Genomic DNA, 18342 nt, shown 5'->3' on the forward strand with positions numbered 1-18342 from the left:
TTAGAATGTTAAAAATAATTGTGATTTACAGCATATTTAATTTATCAGGGCATATTTAGAAACATTCCTCTCTCTGTGTGCCACCAAAAAAGAAAAAAGGCCCAGGACCTTTGAGACAAATAATTACATTTAAAATCCCAAAGGAAGCTACAAATCAAGCTCAGTCGGCATAGTATTCTAAAGACAAAACTATCACTGGCAATATTTCTTCACAACAAAAATACGTATCTTTCAATAATATCCCTTATCCTATTCCAAGAAAACAAAACATTAGACAGTACACATATAAAAATACATAGACATGTTTACCTACTGTGTTAGTTCCTTCCTTATCATTGTGACAAAATTCCTTATGAGAAACATTTAAGAATGAAATGATTTGTTCTGCATCATGATGGAAAGGCATGATGACCGTCACATTGCATTCACATGCACAAAACAGAGACTGATTTATGCCTATGTGTGTTGCTTGGTTTCTCCATCTTTAAATTCATTCCAGGTACACTGTGCATTGTATTAACAAACTTGGGATCATAGTATGTACCTTAGGAAACCAGGTTCAGGGGGTTGGGGATTTTGCTCAGTGGTAGAGCGCTTGCCTAGCAACCGCAAGGACCAGGTTCGGTCCCCAGCTCCGCAAAAAAAAAAAAAAAAAAGGAAACCAGGTTCAGACACACATCCCCATAAAGTCAATGAGAACAGCCATGTTAATAGAAAAAAGCTACATTTTTTTCAATGCGTAAACATTGGAAAGGGGAACACATACATTTAGTGGCCCTGTCCAGCCCATATTCTGAGATCTGACATGAGACTAAAGTTTAAGTAAATGGAAAAAGATCTATATAAGCAATCCCAGTCAGGGCACTGTCTTTCCTATCAATGATGGACTGTTGCCTTTATCAGGCAGAAAATCCCTTTCCCAGAGAGAACAGTTTCTACTCTGCACCATCCAGACCTTTATCAAGTTTTGATATTTCAGGGGTTTGGCAATATGTAGAATTAAAATTTCTGGCTGTTCACTGTCTTGATAGTTGCAGAGGTAAAGCATTATATTAAATTATATTTACTTATGTTAGGTTGGTTACAAATAGGTAGTGCTGTGCACAGTTCACGTGGATCCTATTACCTGAATTAGCAGTGCAGATAACATTCCACTGGTCTGCTTGGAGGCTTGTATCCAAAGTGATTCTAGATCTGTCAATGTGAAAATCAATATTAGCAATTACTGCGTAGGTTCACGTGCTTGGAGAATGAGGAAGCTCAAGTTTCTGACAAATTAATTTGGTTTGTTTGTCTGACTCTTTTTTTTTTTTTTTCCCGGAGCTGGGGACCGAACCCAGGGCCTTGCGCTTCCTAGGTAAGCGCTCTACCACTGAGCTAAATCCCCAGCCCAGTTTGTCTGACTCTTAAGTGTTAAGTGGTGATTAGGCAATTGGTGTACTAATGCCCTATCTTCTAGAGAAGTTTCAGAACAGAAATTAACAATGCCCTGGAAGAGCAGAGAGTGTATCTCAATTGCACACACACAATGCTCTGAATTTTAGTAATTCTGAGTACTTGTGAACTGTTCTTGATGATTTATATCAGCTATAACAGCACTTGATACCTAAGGACATACTATATTTAAGATCAATGAGCTCTAAGTTTCTGTATCATTTTAAAAAAAACTGGTAGTGTCAAAGATAAATTTCATATACACATAAGTCCTTTAGTCCTTTATCTAGTAGTACTTCAACATTACAACAAAGGCACTTGTTACTTCTGTCCAGGCTGTCCAATTAATATAAATTCCTGAGGAGATAAAAGCCTATATTCAAAGAATATTGTATTTAAAATGTAAAAAGAACTTTCTCTTTTATTGCTTCCCTACCTTCATGCCTTGAAGATTTCCTGTGGCCAGAAAATAGCAGAAGTCTTCCTAAAAACACACCTTTAAAGGGTCTTTATGGAAATAATTTCAATTTGTACCTTAAATATTATACATTTAATTGAAATGAAAGTAGCATGTGCTATGCAGAAATTAGCCCTAATGCTGTGGTTGAGCCAAAGATAAAATGATTTTGTTACAGGAATCAAGAAACAAGAGGCTATCTTTCAACACAGAAGCTCAAATAGCCAGTGAGTATCTTAGCCAAGATCCCCTAAATTATTATCAACTGTAAGTCAAATACAGAACCTAGAATAAATAAATAATTCCATTTCTTGAAGACAGTATTCAGAGTTACTACCAAGTTTATGTAGGGCAAAATCTACTGTATAGAGATTAAAATCAATCACCTTACCAGGAATAACATCAACTGATTCAACAAACTTCATGGGTAAAGCGTTCCCCATAGATCAGCACAGAATACGTCAATGAAAGAATATAAAAATTCCTTATGGTAAATATTTAAAAACAATAAAACCTTGACACCAGAACAAGTTTATTATAAAATGACTGTCAGAATTGGTAGTATAGATAATATATCAAAGTTAAACAACAAATAGAGTACCTCTGTTAAGTAACAAGGTAAGCCTTGCTCATACCTTAGGAATACATTATTTCAATTATGTCAAATTCTTTCAGATATTATATAAGAAAATAAGAAATATTATTCTAGACATTCTGCATAGATAGTATGTCTGACAAGAGAAATAGACAGAGAAATACAAGAAACAATGAGACATTTTTATTTAAAACATCGAGAAAATCACAAATGTGAATGAAAGAAATCTTACTAATTTTGTAAATAACATTTCACAGTGAGTCTCTGGAAAGATAACGCAGCAATTAAAAATGTTTGTTACAAAAAAAATAATTGTTACACTTGCAGAGGACCTGCCTTGAGTTCCCAGTACCTAGGTCATGTTGTTCACAACCTTATAATTCCATGTCCATTCATTTGGATACTCTCTTCTACCCGTACAGCCAGTTGTGTTCCTGTATGTATGCATGCACACAAGTTTAGTTTGCTTTTCTCTTCCGTGATAAAACATTCCAGTCAAAACCACATACTGAGGAAAGGCTCCAGTCATGCTTCCCAGCAATTGTCCATCACTGAGGAAAGTCAAAGCAGGAACCTGGAGCAGAAAACACTGAAGAAGGCTCCTTACTGGCTTAGTCACTGGCTTCTGCTCCTCTAACTTTCTTATATATACTAGGCTCACCGGCCTAGTGATGGTGTAATTCACCACTGCCTGAGTCTTCCTACATCAGTCATCAATCTAGGCAGTTTCTGACAGGTATAGCCACAGGCTAATCTTATCTGGGCTATCTACTAGTTGGTAGTGCTTATATGTATTAAGGGATGGCCATTTGGCATTGCAGTCATGGTTCATATTTGAAGAAGACATTTGCCTTTTTTCAGTGTCCACTAATTGCCTTTTATGAAAGAGGCCATGTTAGACTTCCCTTGTTCACATTGGCATATCAACTGCTATTATCATTGTGTATATCTTGCATAAATAGGAATAATTTTTAAATATTGTAAGTTAAGCCTCCCTGTCATTGCTACAAAGCACCATCTCTCAGAAATTCCTTGGTTATCTGGCTCTTAGAATCTTCCTGTTCCCCCTTCTGGATATTTCCTTAGAGTCTTAGATACAAGTGTCTTACTGTAGATGTACTAGTTGTGCTTTGGCATACCATGCTCAGTTGTTCTCTGATGAATTGTGGATTTAAGCAACAGTTTCTGTAGTGATGTAAATGAGAATGCCCAATATTATATTTGGCATTTGAAGACTTTGTCCACATTTAGTGGAATTGTTTGGGGGCAGCTAAGGAGGTGTGGCCTTGCTAGAAGAAGAAAGTCACTAAAGGAGTTACTTGAGAATTTACAAACTTGCCATTTTGAGTTTTTCTCTCTCTCCTTTCTGTACATGGTCTCTCAGCTTAATATTTCAGTCACCATGTTTGCCTGATAGCCATGTTTACCTGTCATAATGTGTTGAAGTCTCATCATTGTAAAACCATAAGCTCAAATAAATGCCTACATGTATAAGTTGCTTGGGCCAAAATGTATTTATCAAAATATAATAGTAACTTATACAATCTCCAACAATTGCCAACAGAATCTTCCTTTATTAAAATTGAAAACTACATGTTCTGTTGGTATAAGGTTAAGTACGTACGTAGAGTGTAGTTAGAAATTACACTGATATTGGAAACTGGCTGTAGTGGGTTCTCGTCTAGGACCCATGATCTCACCATTTATAGTTTGGCTGATTTTACAGTACTCTGTACAAATCCCCTCCCGTTGAGAAGGCCGTAAATTACATTAGATTACTGTTGGCTCTTCTCAAGAAATAAGTTCCACTATAACATCCTTGAAGTCATGCTCATAATTATTGTTCATGTACTTTACAGCTATTTACTGTTTTAATGAATATTCACTATTAATTGCTTTCTCCTTTGACAGTTTCAATACTTTGAATACTATGAGAGCTAGCCCTCATAAGTAAGGTTTCCAGTGTAGTTCCACTTCTATTCCTACAAGTCCTGCTGTCTAAATTTTGGTGTCTCAAAATAATATGGTCTCATTTTCTCGACCTGGGTATCAAGTAAGGGCAATTGCACTAATATGTATTATTTTGTGAATCTCTTTGATTTTCCCTAAGGAATAACCTGAATCCCTATTGTACAAAGATTAAAAAATGTTTTCCTACAGCTTTCTCAAGTATCATTTATGTTATATATCCTTCTTCCATTACAGTCTATATTTGCTTTGGTGGGAAAACTTTTCTCTGATGATGACAAGTAGATTTGGATTATGTTGCTTCGGTTCCTGTGCTTGCCTCTTGCCATCTAGTTATCTCCAGTGTTAGGTGGTCTTGATGTCTCTGATGGTGGCTTGACTACCCTGTAAACTTCTGTGTCAGCACACCTGGAGATAGGCTTTCTCCCAGCAGGCTCTGGGTACAGAGAGATGTGTCACAGGGTCAGCTCCTGGCTCAGGCAGAAACCTGAAGGATCCTTTCCCAGTCTGCTCCCAGATTCTTGTATCCAGAGGGCACCAGATGGGTTCCTCTTGGGCCAGGAATGTGAGCAGAAGTGGTGGTCTCCTCTGTGCTTTCAGGATTGTCCGCACTTCTGAGTGTCCTCCTCTTTCCCCATGCGATCTGGATACAGAGACCTGTGGAACAGTGTCAGCTCCAGACACTGGCTGAAACCAGAAGAATCCTGTCCCAGGCTGCTCCTGAGTTCTTGTGTCCTGAGGGTTCATGTCAGGTTCCTCAAAGCAGAAGTGGTGGTCTTACCTCCTCTCTCAGCTGTGTCAGTGCTCCTAGGGACTGGCTTTCAACTCTGGGTACATGACTAAACTGAAAAGATCCTGTCATAGTCTGCTCCCAGGTTCCTGTATCCAGAGGGCTCCAAGTGGATTACTCTTTGGCCAGGAATGTGAGCAGAAGTTGTGGTCTCCCCTGTGCTCTCAGCATTGTCCATACCTCTGAGAGTTAAGCTGTCTCATCCATGGAATTTAGGTACAGAGAGCTGTGGGACTAGGTCAGCTATGGGCACAGGCAAAAACAGGAAAATTTTTCTGTAATTCTTACTAGTAATATGTTAGAAACATTTAATCAATGTTACATGCTTTTTAAACTTCTTTTAAATCTTTCTCATATTGTTAAGATTGTAGTATTAGTTTACTATTTTGAATAAATATTATTTATGTTTGTTTTGTAAATTTAGGTGCAATTATTATGTTTCTTTTACATATCTTTGTTGTTTGTTGATTTAACTTGAGCATGGTCTTATGGAAAATTATTTTTTTTCACAGACTTGAAGTTCTTGTCATACAAATCTTTTCCATGTTTGATTAGAGATACAACAAGATATTTTCTATTATTTGCAGCTAAGATGAAGGGTGCTGTGTTCTAAATTTCTTTCTATTCTCATTTGTCATTTATACTATGTAGAGCTCCTGATCTGAGTTAATTTTATATCCGGCCATTTTCTTGACAATGCTTATAAGCCGTAGGAATTTTCTGATAAATATTTGGGGGTTATTTCCATATAATATCAAATCACTCGCAAATAGGGATACTCTGACTTCTTCCCTGGAAATGTGTTTCCTCTCCATCTCCTTTTGTTTTCATGTTCCTCTAGCTAGAACTTCAAATTATACAGTAAATAAATAGGGAGAAAGTGCACAACATCATTTTGTCCCTGATTATGAAGGAATTTTTCTCATTTCTTTCCAATTATTTGATTTGATTATTTGCTTGCTGTTTATTGCTTTTACTATGGTGAGACTTGTGCCTTGAATCACTGATATCCCTAAGACTTTTAACAGGGAAATGTACTGGAGTTTATCAAAGGCTTATTCATCATCTAATAAGATGATCATTTGATTTTTATTCTTTGATATTTTTGCACAGTGGATTATGTTGATGGATTTTCGTATATTGAACCATCCCTGCCTCTCTGGTATGAAGCCTACTTGATCGTAGTACATAATGTTTTTGATATGTGTGGATTTGGTTTGCAAGAATTTTATTGTGTAACTTTTTGTCAAAGTTCAAAAGTGAAATTGGTCTGAAGTGCTCTCTCCTTTTTGACTCTTTGTGTGGTTTAGCTATCAAGGGAACTGAGGCCTCAGAAAATGAATTAGTGTCCTGTCTGTTTCTATTTTATGGAATAGTTTGTGGAGTATGTCTTTGAACATTTGGTGAATTCTGCACTAAAATGATCTGGCCCCATGCATTTTTTGGGGGAGGGATGAGAAAAATGTAATGACAGCTGCTATTTACTTTGGGTAAACAGTGTTGTTTAGATTGTTTACTTAATCTTGAAATAACTTTGGTATGTGAAATATGACTAGAAATTAATTTATTTCATTTATATTTTCCAGTTTTGTGGAGTAAAGGCTAGACAAGTCAGAGATAATGATATTTTGGATTTTCTAGGTTTCTGTTCTTATGTTTCACCTTTTATTTCTGATTTTGTTATGTGTATATTATCTCCATTACTTTTTACTAAGTTTGCTAAGTGTTTGTTAATACTCTTGATTTTCTCAAAGAACAAGCTCTTGGTTTTGTTGATTATTTTTATTGTTCTCTTTGTTTTCAACTGATTGATTTCATCTTGAGTTTGACACTTTTCTGCTTTCAACACCTCTTGAGTATATTTGCTTCTTTTTGTCCTAGAAATTTTAGGTATAGTGTTAAGTTGCTAGTATTAGATCTCTGCATTTTCTTTATGAGAGCACTTTGTAGTGTAAATTTTCCTCTTAGCACTGTATTAACTTAGTGCCTTAAGTTTGGATGTGTTGTGACTTAAAATTGATTGAATTCAAGAAAGTCTTCAATTTCTTTATTTCTTTACTGACCAGGTGATCATTGACTAGAAAGTTGTTCAATTTCCATGAATATGTAGGCTTTCTACATATTCTTCTGTTTTTTTGTTGAAGTTCAGTCTTAATATGTGGTGGTCTGAGAGAATGCAAGGTGTTATTTCAGTCTCTTGTATCTGTTGAGGTTTGCATTGTGCCTGATTATATGTTCAATTTTGGAGAAGGATCCCTGAGGTGCTGACAAAAACATATACCATTGTGGGTTTTTGTGAAAGTTTCTGGGAATATCTGTTAAATATATTTGTGTAAAAACATTTGTTACTTTTATTGTGTCTCTGTTTAGGTTCTGTTTTAATGACTGTCCAATGACGCGAATGGGATGGTGAAGTTTTCCTCTTCTACTTTGTCGTGTGGGGTTCAATATGTGATTTGTACTTTAGGAGAGGTTTTCTGTTGTTGTTGTTTCTGTTTGTGAATGTGAATGTGGTGGATTTTTTTTTTCAATTTGGGAAGTAGATGTTCAGAATGGAGATGTCTTCTTGGTGGATTTTTTTATGATGACTCTGAAGTGTTCCTGTACATCTCTTTGATAACTTTGGTTAAAAGTCAATTTTAGTAGATAATACAATGTCTACTACTGCTTGTTTCTTGTGGGTTTTTTTGGGAGAGGGGGTGGGTTGGAAAACGTTTTTTAAACCATTTAATCTGAGGTAATTTTTTTTGTTGCTGTTGTTTAGGTAAGTTTCACATATGTAGCAGAATGATGGATCCTGTTTAATTATACAATCTCTTAGTCTGTGTATTTAATTGGAGAATTGAGTTCATTAATGTTGAGAGTTTATTATTGACTAATTATTGTTAGTTCCTGTTATTCTGATGATTGAGATATTACTATGTGTATATGATTTTGTCTTTTGGGTGTGCTATCAGGTGATTAATTTCTTGTAATTTCTTGGGTGTTGTTATCCTCCTAGCATTGGAATTTTCCTTCTAGTAGCCTTCCTGGAGCTAAATTAGTAGAAAGATACTGTTTTAATTTTATTTTGTCAAAGAATATCTTGGTTCCTCCATCTATGGTGAATGAGAGTTTTGCTGGGTACAGTAGTCTTGGTTGGCATCTCTGTTGTCTTAGGGTCTTCAAGACATCTGTGCAGGATCATCTGGCTTTTAAAGTTTCTGATGAGGAGTCAAGTGCAATTCTGATAGGCCTGCCTTTATAGGTTTCTTGACCATCTTTCCTAATAGATTTTAATATTCTTTCTTTGTTCTATCCGTTTAGTGTTTTGATTATTATGGGGCAAGCGCATTTTCTTCTCTGGTCTAATCTGTTTGGTGTTCTAAAAATTCCTTGTGCTAATGTACTGTTGTTATACCTGTATATCGGTGCCATGTTCAGCCTTCATCAGAGAAGCTTTCTTTCAGTTGATGGGAACTAAAGTAGAGTTCAGATAGTGATGGAATTTTGAGCTCCCTATCATAAGTGAGTTTTTTTTATCATACCCCTTACCTAAAATGTCAGGCATCTATATGGAAGAGGAGGCAGAAAGAATGAAAGAGCCAGAGGTATTTGATGACTTCAAAGAAACTGTATTTTCAAAACACAATCATACAGATACACATATGAAGTCATAGGAACTCTGACAGCTTGTATAAGTTCTGCGCAAGCTCAAAGTAGATTAAAAATCTAGCACAGAAAAGGAAACATATATACATAGTCTCATCCCCAGACAAGAAGCTGTTGGTGACTGAAACTTGCTGACAAAGTGAAAACAAATTTTCTCCAAAGGAGTATCATGGTATATCATTTTCACTCACCAGAAAGAAAAAAATAATGCCCTGGAGTGTTGGGCAGCACATCATTGACTCTACAATTCTTTGTGTGTCTCTCTGTATACCTTGTCTTATTTTGTTTGTTTGGGTATTATTTTGTCTTATTACTTTTGTGTTTATTTTTAGTTGATTTTTGGGTAGGCTTTATATTCTTGTGAAAGGGAAAGATAGAGTTCTAGAAAAAGCATAAACACGGATTTGTAGATAGGTTTGAAGTATTTGTGTAGATTTCAATGAGGAGAAAAAATATAACCAAAATGTATTTTCTGTAATTTTATTTTTTTAATTAAAGAAGTAAAACTTTAAATAGATAAATAACAAATAAGGTAGGAAAGAAATGAAGAGGACATTGGATGTCAACCTTTAGTTTCTACAGTCACCTATACCAAAAGGAATGCACACTAAGTAAACACTAAATTTCTACAAATAACAGTGGATAATAAAAACACTACACTTACAAAAATAGAAAAAATTAGGGTTTATCAAGTAACATAGAGAAAATATCATTGTATTACCATAAAAATTTACTTAATCTTGTATGTTTTAGAAAAGTTAGAAGGCATAAAAGGTTTGACTCTTCAGGCTTTTTTTTTTTTTTTTTTGGTTTTAGAAAAGAGTTTAATTTAAGAAACACGTTTATCTGCAGCATGGTCTTTATACTGGAAGCACAAATTCTTATTTTATTCTTTTCATGGCTATTTATACACATCATGGTGATTAATTTTGTTGTCAACTTGACAGGATCTAAAATCACCTAGGAGACAAACTTCAGGAAGTATCTGTAATGTGGGTTCTGAATTTAATTGATTAATGGGGAAAGACTCCACCTATGTATAGGCAACATCAGCATTCACCTCTTTCTACTTGCTGACAATAGAGGGTGGGTTACTAGCTGTGTATTATTACTTCTCCTGTGCACTGTATCATGAACTCTAATCTCAAATAAGCCATTTATTTGTTAAGTAGTCTTTTTCAGATATTTTGGCATAAGAACAGGCAAAGGAAAAAAGATATTTCATCTGTAATTTGTCATAATTATACAGGTAGGATATTAGAAAGAAACATGGTCCTTTGTCCTCATGTCCAATGATAGTGGCAAGCTGGATCCTTAGATAATCCCAATTTGGTCCTAACAAATATTCCTTGGCCCTAAGGTAAAAACTATCTTTAATCCAGTTCTAGATTATATTTGATATTAAAAACTATATTGGACCCACAGGTAAGTTTACATACATCTATTTCTTGCCCTTGGCTTTATCTTCTCTGTAAAGTATGGCATGGGTATGTCTGAATATATGTTTCCTCTTTATGTGGTAGAATCTTTAAATAGAAGAACCTAGCTTTATGATAACACATACTGCTCTTTTTTTTTTTTAATCTTTATTAACTTGAGTACTTCTTATTACGTTGTGATTGTTATTCCCCTTCCCGGTTTCCAGGTAAACATCAACCTAACCCTTCTCCCCTCCCCTTCTATATGGGCTTCCCCTCCTCATCCTCCCCCCATTACTACCCTCCCCCCAACAATCACGTTCACTAGGTGTTCAGTCTTGGGAGGACCAAGGGCTTCCCCTTCCACTGGTGCTCTTACTAGGCTATTCATTGCTACCTATGAGGTTATAGTCCAGGGTCAGTCCATGTATAGTCTTTGGGTAGTGGCTTAGTCCCTGGAAGCTCTGGTTGGTTGGCATTGTTGTTCATATGGAGTCTAGAGCCCCTTCAAGCTCTTCCAGTCTTTCTCTGATTCCTTCAACATGGGTCCTGTTCTCAGTTCAGTGGTTTGCTGCTGACATTCGCCTATATATTTGCTGTATGCTGCGTGTGTCTCTCAGGAGAGATCTACATCCGGTTCCTGTCGGCCTGCATTTCTTTGCTTCATCCATCTTAACTAGTTTGGTGGCTGTATATGTATGGACCACATGTGGGGCAGGCTCTGAATGGGTGTTCCTTCTGCCTCTGTTCTAAACTTTGCCTCTCTATTCCCTGCCAAAGGTATTCTTGTTCCCCCTTTAAAGAAGGAGTGAACACATACTGCTTTTAGTGTGTGTGTGTGTGTGTGTGTGTGTGTGTGTTTGTGTGTGTGTGTGTGTGTGTGTGTGATATATACATGATAATGTATGGTTATGTTTGCTGACAGAGGACAGAGGAAGACATAATGCATCTTTCTCTACCACTCTTTCTTTTTCCCATGATACAGGGATACTCTGTCCCAAATTTTACAGACATATTAATAAATCTTTTGCCATAGCTACTCAATTTGAACACATTACTTGTACGGGAATTTCCCTTAATTAATTGATTGGCTAATAAAGATGAAAGGAGCCAATCATTGAATGAAAAGGAGGAGGTGAGTCTTCTGGGTCCTAGAGAGGAAAAGGGGACTAAGGAAGAAGAAACAGGCTTTATAGAGGGAGGCAAGAGTGAGAGGAAGCAGGATATAGACTAGGAACTGTTAGCCCTGGTAGCAGCCTCCACCACAAGAAGATTTCTAACATAGAATAATTAGTCAGTTTGGGAGGATAGATTCTACACCAAGTGGTTGTGTCATCTGTTTATTTTAAATAAAGAGTATGGGTGCTTTCCATTCTCAGTGACACAGATAAGCATGAGGGAAAGAACATAGCCAGGCGGCATTCAGCTAGGGTTTTGAATGGGAAGACTGTACAAAAGTCCAAGCTCCAGAGGAGAGGAAACCAGTGGAGAGACCAGGCTGGGAAGAATGTGCCCGGAACTGGCTATGGGGTGGTGAACTGGCAAGAGAGTGATCTTGGCGATCTGTAGAAGTAGAGCTGGCATTTTTGAGTGAGGCGTTGGCTAGGACAAACACACAGTCACGGGTCTCAGACTTTGTACCAGGAAAGAAACAGAGACATAGCTGACTTTAGCATGGGTCCATTTTTAAACCTACATGGCTACAATTATTCATATCCTCCAAAGCGTGTGAATAGTCCAATGGACATAGTAAGTTTCTTTGAAATTTGACTTAAAATGTGTACCTTGTTCCATTGGCTATACTATAAAGAGTGTGTAAAAAACAAATCTAGCTATAATCCCAGTAAGGAAAATATATATTATTTATTTGTTTTGATGAGCATTCATTTTTTTTCTATGCCTTTTATAAGTTTTGGTATGTCTTGACAGAAATTCATATTAAAAAATGTTTGTACCACAACTTTTGGTCTCAATTACTCTTCTAGTTTTCTTTATGTGCTATGAAAAGCATTAGAACTAAAAGCATCTTGGGAAAGAAAGAGTATATCTAGCTTAGACATTTAAGTCAAACCCCATCATTTAGGGAAAGGTTGAAGTAGGCTCTTAAAACAGTAACAATGGAGGCAGGCTGCTTGGGGGCTCACTCTGGTTTGCTCAGGCTCATACTTAACTAACTTTATAATACATCCTGAGTTAACTTATAGAGAGATTGGTGCCACCAATACTAGACTGAGTCTTTCTAAATCAATGAGCAAAGCAGTCTCTTACAGACAGGATGTTGAAGACAGATTATTTCATTGAGACGTCTTTTTTGGATGAATCTTGGTCATGTCAAATTGACAGGGCTAGGGAGGTCATATACTTCCTCTATGTCCACAAATGCACACTGATCTGTTTTATAAATTGGTAGGTTTTTTTCAGGAATACATGTTTAATAAATTTAGAAGAAAACTATTAATAACTTAATAGAACTATTACCCTACTTAGAAAATCTCATCATTAGCAATTTTCTGAGGAACCAACACAAGACACGGGAATTATGGCATTTGAACACGCACACACACACACACACACACACACACACACACACACACACACATGAATTGATAATAAAGAGACAAAGTTCTGATTTTTCTCTAAGAAGACACCATTGGATTATATAGAGTTGAATATTATATTTTATGAGCACAGTCAAATAAATTGGTTTTCCTGAAACTCGTAAAGTTACAGTCTGAACTTATCAAATAGTTTATATACATGCTAGTTGTGTATCTGTGAGAATTGGCTACTGAAAAATGTCTAGGTTTCTTTTGGAGATCCTATCTGACATCAGTGTTGTTAGTAAGCTAATGATCATTAAGACAATTTCATCAACTAACGCAAATACTATAATATTTGAGTTTTCAGAGTACTCAGGATATGTACTGGAGACAAAAAGGAGATTAATTTATTTAATATTTGTATGAAACAAGTTTTAAAAAGTTTCATTTTGGGGCTGGAGAGATAGCTCAGTGGTTAAGAGCATTGTCTGCTCTTCCAGAGGTCCTGAGTTCAAATCTCAGCAACCACATGGTGGCTCACAGCCATCTGTAATGAGATCTGATGCCTGCCCTCTTCTGGTGTGGTGGTGGTGAAGAGAGCAACATACATAAAATAAATGAATAAATGAATGAATAAATCTTTTAAAAAAAGGTTTTAAAAAAAGTTTTTTTTTTTTACATTTGTGGGTACATATACATGGATGTGGACAGATGAGAGCAGTTGCTCAAAAAATTCAAAAGTGGGCCTTGGATTTTTCACAGTTGAATTTACAAACTCTTGCTATCCACTAAGTGTGTGTGCTACAAATTGAACTAGAGTCCAGTGAAAAGCTGCAAGCACTCTCAACTACCAAGTGATCTCTCCACTTCTTATATAGTATACTTTCAATTATCACCTGAGGCATTATTAAATCTTTCACTGAAAATAGCATGAGCATTCTTCTTACCAGAGGAATCATTGCTTAAATTTGTTTTTGACAAAATGTGTAAGAAAAGCTACTCATGTTTCCACAGACACCAAAATAACTGAAACACACACACACACACACACACACACACACACACACACACCCTTTTTCTCTCCCTTATACATTCAACCAATGTTGTGTTGAGACCATTGAGTGCAACCATTGATTGTAAAAGTTTAAATTCACAGAGGAAGGAAGGAAGATGGAGGAAGACAAAGATGATCCAGATTCTGTGTGGCTTTAAATAGCCCACAGGTAGCTATGAATATCTTATAAGGGATGGATAATTGCAGGACAATTTGCCTTATCTAGTTCCAGAGGGAGAAGACTTCATCATGGCTAAGAAGTATCAAAGTAGGATGAAAAGCTGCAAGATCACATCTTGTGACAGAAATCTAGAGCAGACAGAGAGAACCAGAAGTAAGCTGCATCAGGCTCCTGTCACCATAGCCAGAGCTGCTCTGACTGCCCTGCCCTCCCCTCCTCGATGAGGCGGGTGTCCTAACTGGCCTCTACAAACAAACCATGGATAAGTTGCTTTAGTCACTTATCCATAGGGATAAGTTTATGTTGTCACAGCAGTGAGAAGAATAACGAATACCATCATCTCCCTGAAGCAAGAAGTGCTGGCCACCTCAACAGATTCCTGACTTTTCACAAAGCATTCATTCACAAGAAAGAAGTGAGTCTCTGGTATCATCAAAAGACCAAAGCTGTTAAAAGTCAATATTTGTACAGTTTCCAGGGATGACAAGTTCAGGTTGAAAAGAGAGCATCAAAGTTAGTTATTAAAAAGCTCTTAATGTTGCACAAAGCCATTTTCACTACAAAGCCTTAATCAAAAGTTGCCACTTAATTATGTATGTGCCACCCAGTGCATTCCCATGATTTCCCAAGAAGTGGCAGCTAACCTTCTGCAGAGTAGAGAGCATTGCATACAGTGACTCTGTGACATTCATTCAGACTACTCCCTGGTTCTTCCAGTCTGCCTTCAGCTGCAGAGAAATCTGAGAGCTAATGAGGACTTGATGAGATTAAGAGCTAGGAAAGTGCCAGCTGGTATTTGGGGATACTCATTGAAGGCCCAGAGAAATGTAAAACTCTAAGCTTTTTGTTCGTTTGTATTGTTTTGTTTTTGTTTTTTGATTTTTTTAAAAACTCAACTCACAGGAGAACAATCAGGCTGAGACTCGAGCAGATTTTAAAGAACTAATAACAACCCTGAGGAAAGAAAAGTGATCAAGTTATCTAATGCAGCCTCCTGGTGAGCAGACTGACCCTGAGGTTGCAGGTTTGTCTGGCAAACTCCAGCCCCAGGAAGCTGAGCTAAGAACACTTGAGAGAGAAGGATCCCAATCTGGGCCATCTCCATAGGATTCATGGGATTCTTACATTGCTAGCACTTGGAGGGTGGAAGCAGGAGGAGCAAAGTGCTCAAGGTCATCTTTGGCTACATCAGTGTGTTTGAGGCCAGGCCGAGCTTTGTAACACCTTATCTCAGAAAGCAAACATGCAAAGGAGAATCCCAGAAAACAAACAAATGAGCTGCATAGGCACTCACAACACCTCCAGCATCCTGACAGGACAGGAGAAATGTCTTTCCACTTGGACATCTATAGTAGGAAAGCTACAGACCATGAACTTTCACATTTTGATGAGCAGAGAGAAAAATTGAGGATGTATCCTGGTGTCCATGAAGCAGGTCAGCCAACATCTGTGCAGCTGCTGGTGGGAGGTGGTGGGAGAAGGCATTGTGGGAAGCTCTGTGACCAGTGAGACTCAGGATAGGAAAACATGCAGTCTGTAAAACTGAATTTTCGATTCCCAAATACGGAGTCCAAAAAAAAAAAAAAGAAAAAAAGAAAGAAAAAGAAAGGAAGAAAGAAAGAAAGAAAGAAAGAAAGAAAGAAAGAAAGAAAGAAAAGGAAAAAAGAAAAAAAGAGGTCAGGTTTAGGGCTTTTGGTCTTTCAGTGATTTGAGTGAAGCCCTTGACCCGTTTGGAGTTGACTTGTGTTCAGGGTGAGAGATATGGATCTACTTTCATTTCTCTGTATGCTGCTATTCACACCATCTGTCTGTCAAGATGCTGACTTTTGGGGTTAGGGATTTAGCTCAGTGGTAGAGCGCTTGCCTAGCAAGCACAAGGCCCTGGGTTTGGTCCTCAGCTCCGAAAACAAAAAACAAAACAAAACAAGATGCTGACTTTTTCCCAGTGTGTAATTTTGTTTTCTTTGTCAAAAACAAGGTGTTTTTACATGTATGGAATTACATCTGGATCTGAGTCTTCAATTCTCTACATTGATCAATGTGTTTATTATGTCAATAATATGCTTTTTTTTACTGTAAGCTTTGTAATACAACTTGAAATCTGGGAAAAAGAGTTTAAATCTGCTGTAATGACATGTATTCACTGTTTTTCTACAGTTTACCATACAAAGTTATCCCTTCTACCATTTCCATGGACATAAATATCAATAATTTATCAATTAAATTCAAATACATTCATTTAATCAAAGTCAGGTTAGTCTAACAAATCAACTGCAAGACCTCAACTCAAATATGAGGGATGATTTCTACCACAAAAATCATAACTTTTAACAACTTATGACATCTATAATTTATTATTTGAGTATGTGCTTAGACAATATGCCCTGTAAACATAGCTTGGCTTAAAACTCATGAACAATATAATGTAGCAGTTTGATCCAGTTCTTCCACACAACGCCATGCTCCGAGAACGAAGACTCAGACTCAAGATATATTTACAAATACCTTGACTATATAGTGAGTCTCTTCTCTAACTAGATCACAATTTAGAAGAAGTGACTTATTTTAACCTACATTCTGTAACATGCCTACTTAACCATGTTCAGGTACTATGAGTCTCTCTCCTCACATCTTCCAAGGTGAATCTCCTGCCGCGTTCTATCTCAGAATTATGATTTCACCTAGATTTCCCACTTCTTATTTACCACCTAAATAATAAGCCATCAGATTTATTATTAACATGTGCCATAGTCTTATAGACATTAGATATTCTCGCAATAATCCCCCTTTGAAGTACAATAAATGTCTCTTTTACAAGTATAAATTGAATAAAAATAAAAAATTATAATAGTTATAAGGTGTGATATATATTTACAATGTCAAGTCCATAGGATGTGGTAATTGAGAAAAATATCCTATTATCTATCCTATCCTGGTGAGTTCAGAGTTCTGGATCTAAATCAAATTTTATCCTAACTTGCATTAACAACTAAAACCATCTTTATAGGTCTAATAAATCTTCTTAAATATAACAACTTAAGCTTTTATTGAGACTATGATTATCTTGTATTCAACCCCAAAAGACAACTAAGAAGAAATATTTCCTGATTAAGTAGGAAGTGCAGACAAACGCTTTCAAAGTTTTGAAAATGGCAGACAGTTTGATGTCTAGACCACTTCAAAGTATTCTAAGACATTGGAGCACTGTCTTCAGCCCTCTTGTTCAAAGTATCTGACAAACCTTATGTGAAGCAGGAATTACCAAGGATTTGCTTACCCTGTATTGGCAAAGCTTGGCAATCAAGTTCCATGCATTTGTTTTTGTTTTGTTTTGTTTTCTTTTCTGGATGGAATTCTGTCTCCCGATTAAGTTAGGGCACTTTCTTTGCCCAGAGGCTAGCTTGCCACAAATGAAGACAGCTCTAAATGGAGTTTCTTTGGAGCTCATCATCTTCTTCTTCTAAGTTTAATGAGGTACAGCTGGGATTTGATATATTTTGAAAGAACCTCAGACCGAGGAGACTCTCGCTCCAATCCTGAGGACACCCACCTGTGAGGAGCTGTTCGAGGAGCTGTCCTCACAGAGATGTGAGGAGCTGTCCGAGGAGCTGTCCTCACATATGTGAGGAGCTGTCCTCACAAACTCCATTACAAGATGGCACCGGCATCCGGCAGAACGCACCTAGTAAAAAGGGCAATACGCAGGCGCCTGGTAACGTCCCTACTCAAAGGGACACGTACGTTTTGGTATGTCATCTGGCATAATTGGCAGCGACCAGTCAGAGAGTGACACGTCCTAGGCGAGGATAGTTTCCTATATAAGGGACGGTTATTCCTCACTCTCCGTCTCCGCATTGTAAGCTTATGCTCTCCCTCTCAAGACGCATTAAAGCTTTTCTGCAGTAGGATCCTGTGTGTGCCGCGTCGTTCCTGCTGGCGAGACGAAGCGCGGGACACCCACCACCCCACAAACACGCGGAACTCAGTCTTGATGGAAAAACAAGAGGTTTACTTTGGGATACCAATGCATTGGGGCTTGACATGGTCCTCACGCAGGAGGGATGTGAAGAGCCCAGACCAGCAGAAATGTACAGCTTACATAAACATTTAAGGTTACACAGTTTCTTTAGCTCAGCTATTTTGGTACCAAGGATATCTGACTAGGCAGATGCTTCTCCTGGAGTTTCTGGGACAAGGATGCTACCATATCAGTGCAGCCATTTCAGTAACAAGGATGTCTGACTTGATATATGT

The 18342-nt window shown here is 37.3% G+C and overlaps 1 long non-coding RNA gene across 1 annotated transcript in view; it reads right to left on the bottom strand.

Moving 5' to 3' along the window:
* The window catches only part of LOC148006915 (uncharacterized), a 53501-nt gene extending 35733 nt beyond the window's left edge, over positions 1-17768 (bottom strand). Inside the window, exons 1-2 of the long non-coding RNA XR_015645029.1 lie at positions 17639-17768; positions 1127-1194 (exon numbers count right to left, since the gene is read on the bottom strand). This is a non-coding gene — a long non-coding RNA (uncharacterized LOC148006915). The remainder of the gene's footprint in view (positions 1-1126; positions 1195-17638) is intronic.
* Between the last annotated feature and the right edge of the window lie 574 nt (positions 17769-18342).

The sequence above is a fragment of the Rattus norvegicus genome, chromosome 1 (assembly GCF_021556685.1).
Source record: "Rattus norvegicus strain SHRSP/BbbUtx chromosome 1, alternate assembly SHRSP_T2T, whole genome shotgun sequence".
Taxonomy (NCBI): domain Eukaryota; kingdom Metazoa; phylum Chordata; class Mammalia; order Rodentia; family Muridae; genus Rattus; species Rattus norvegicus.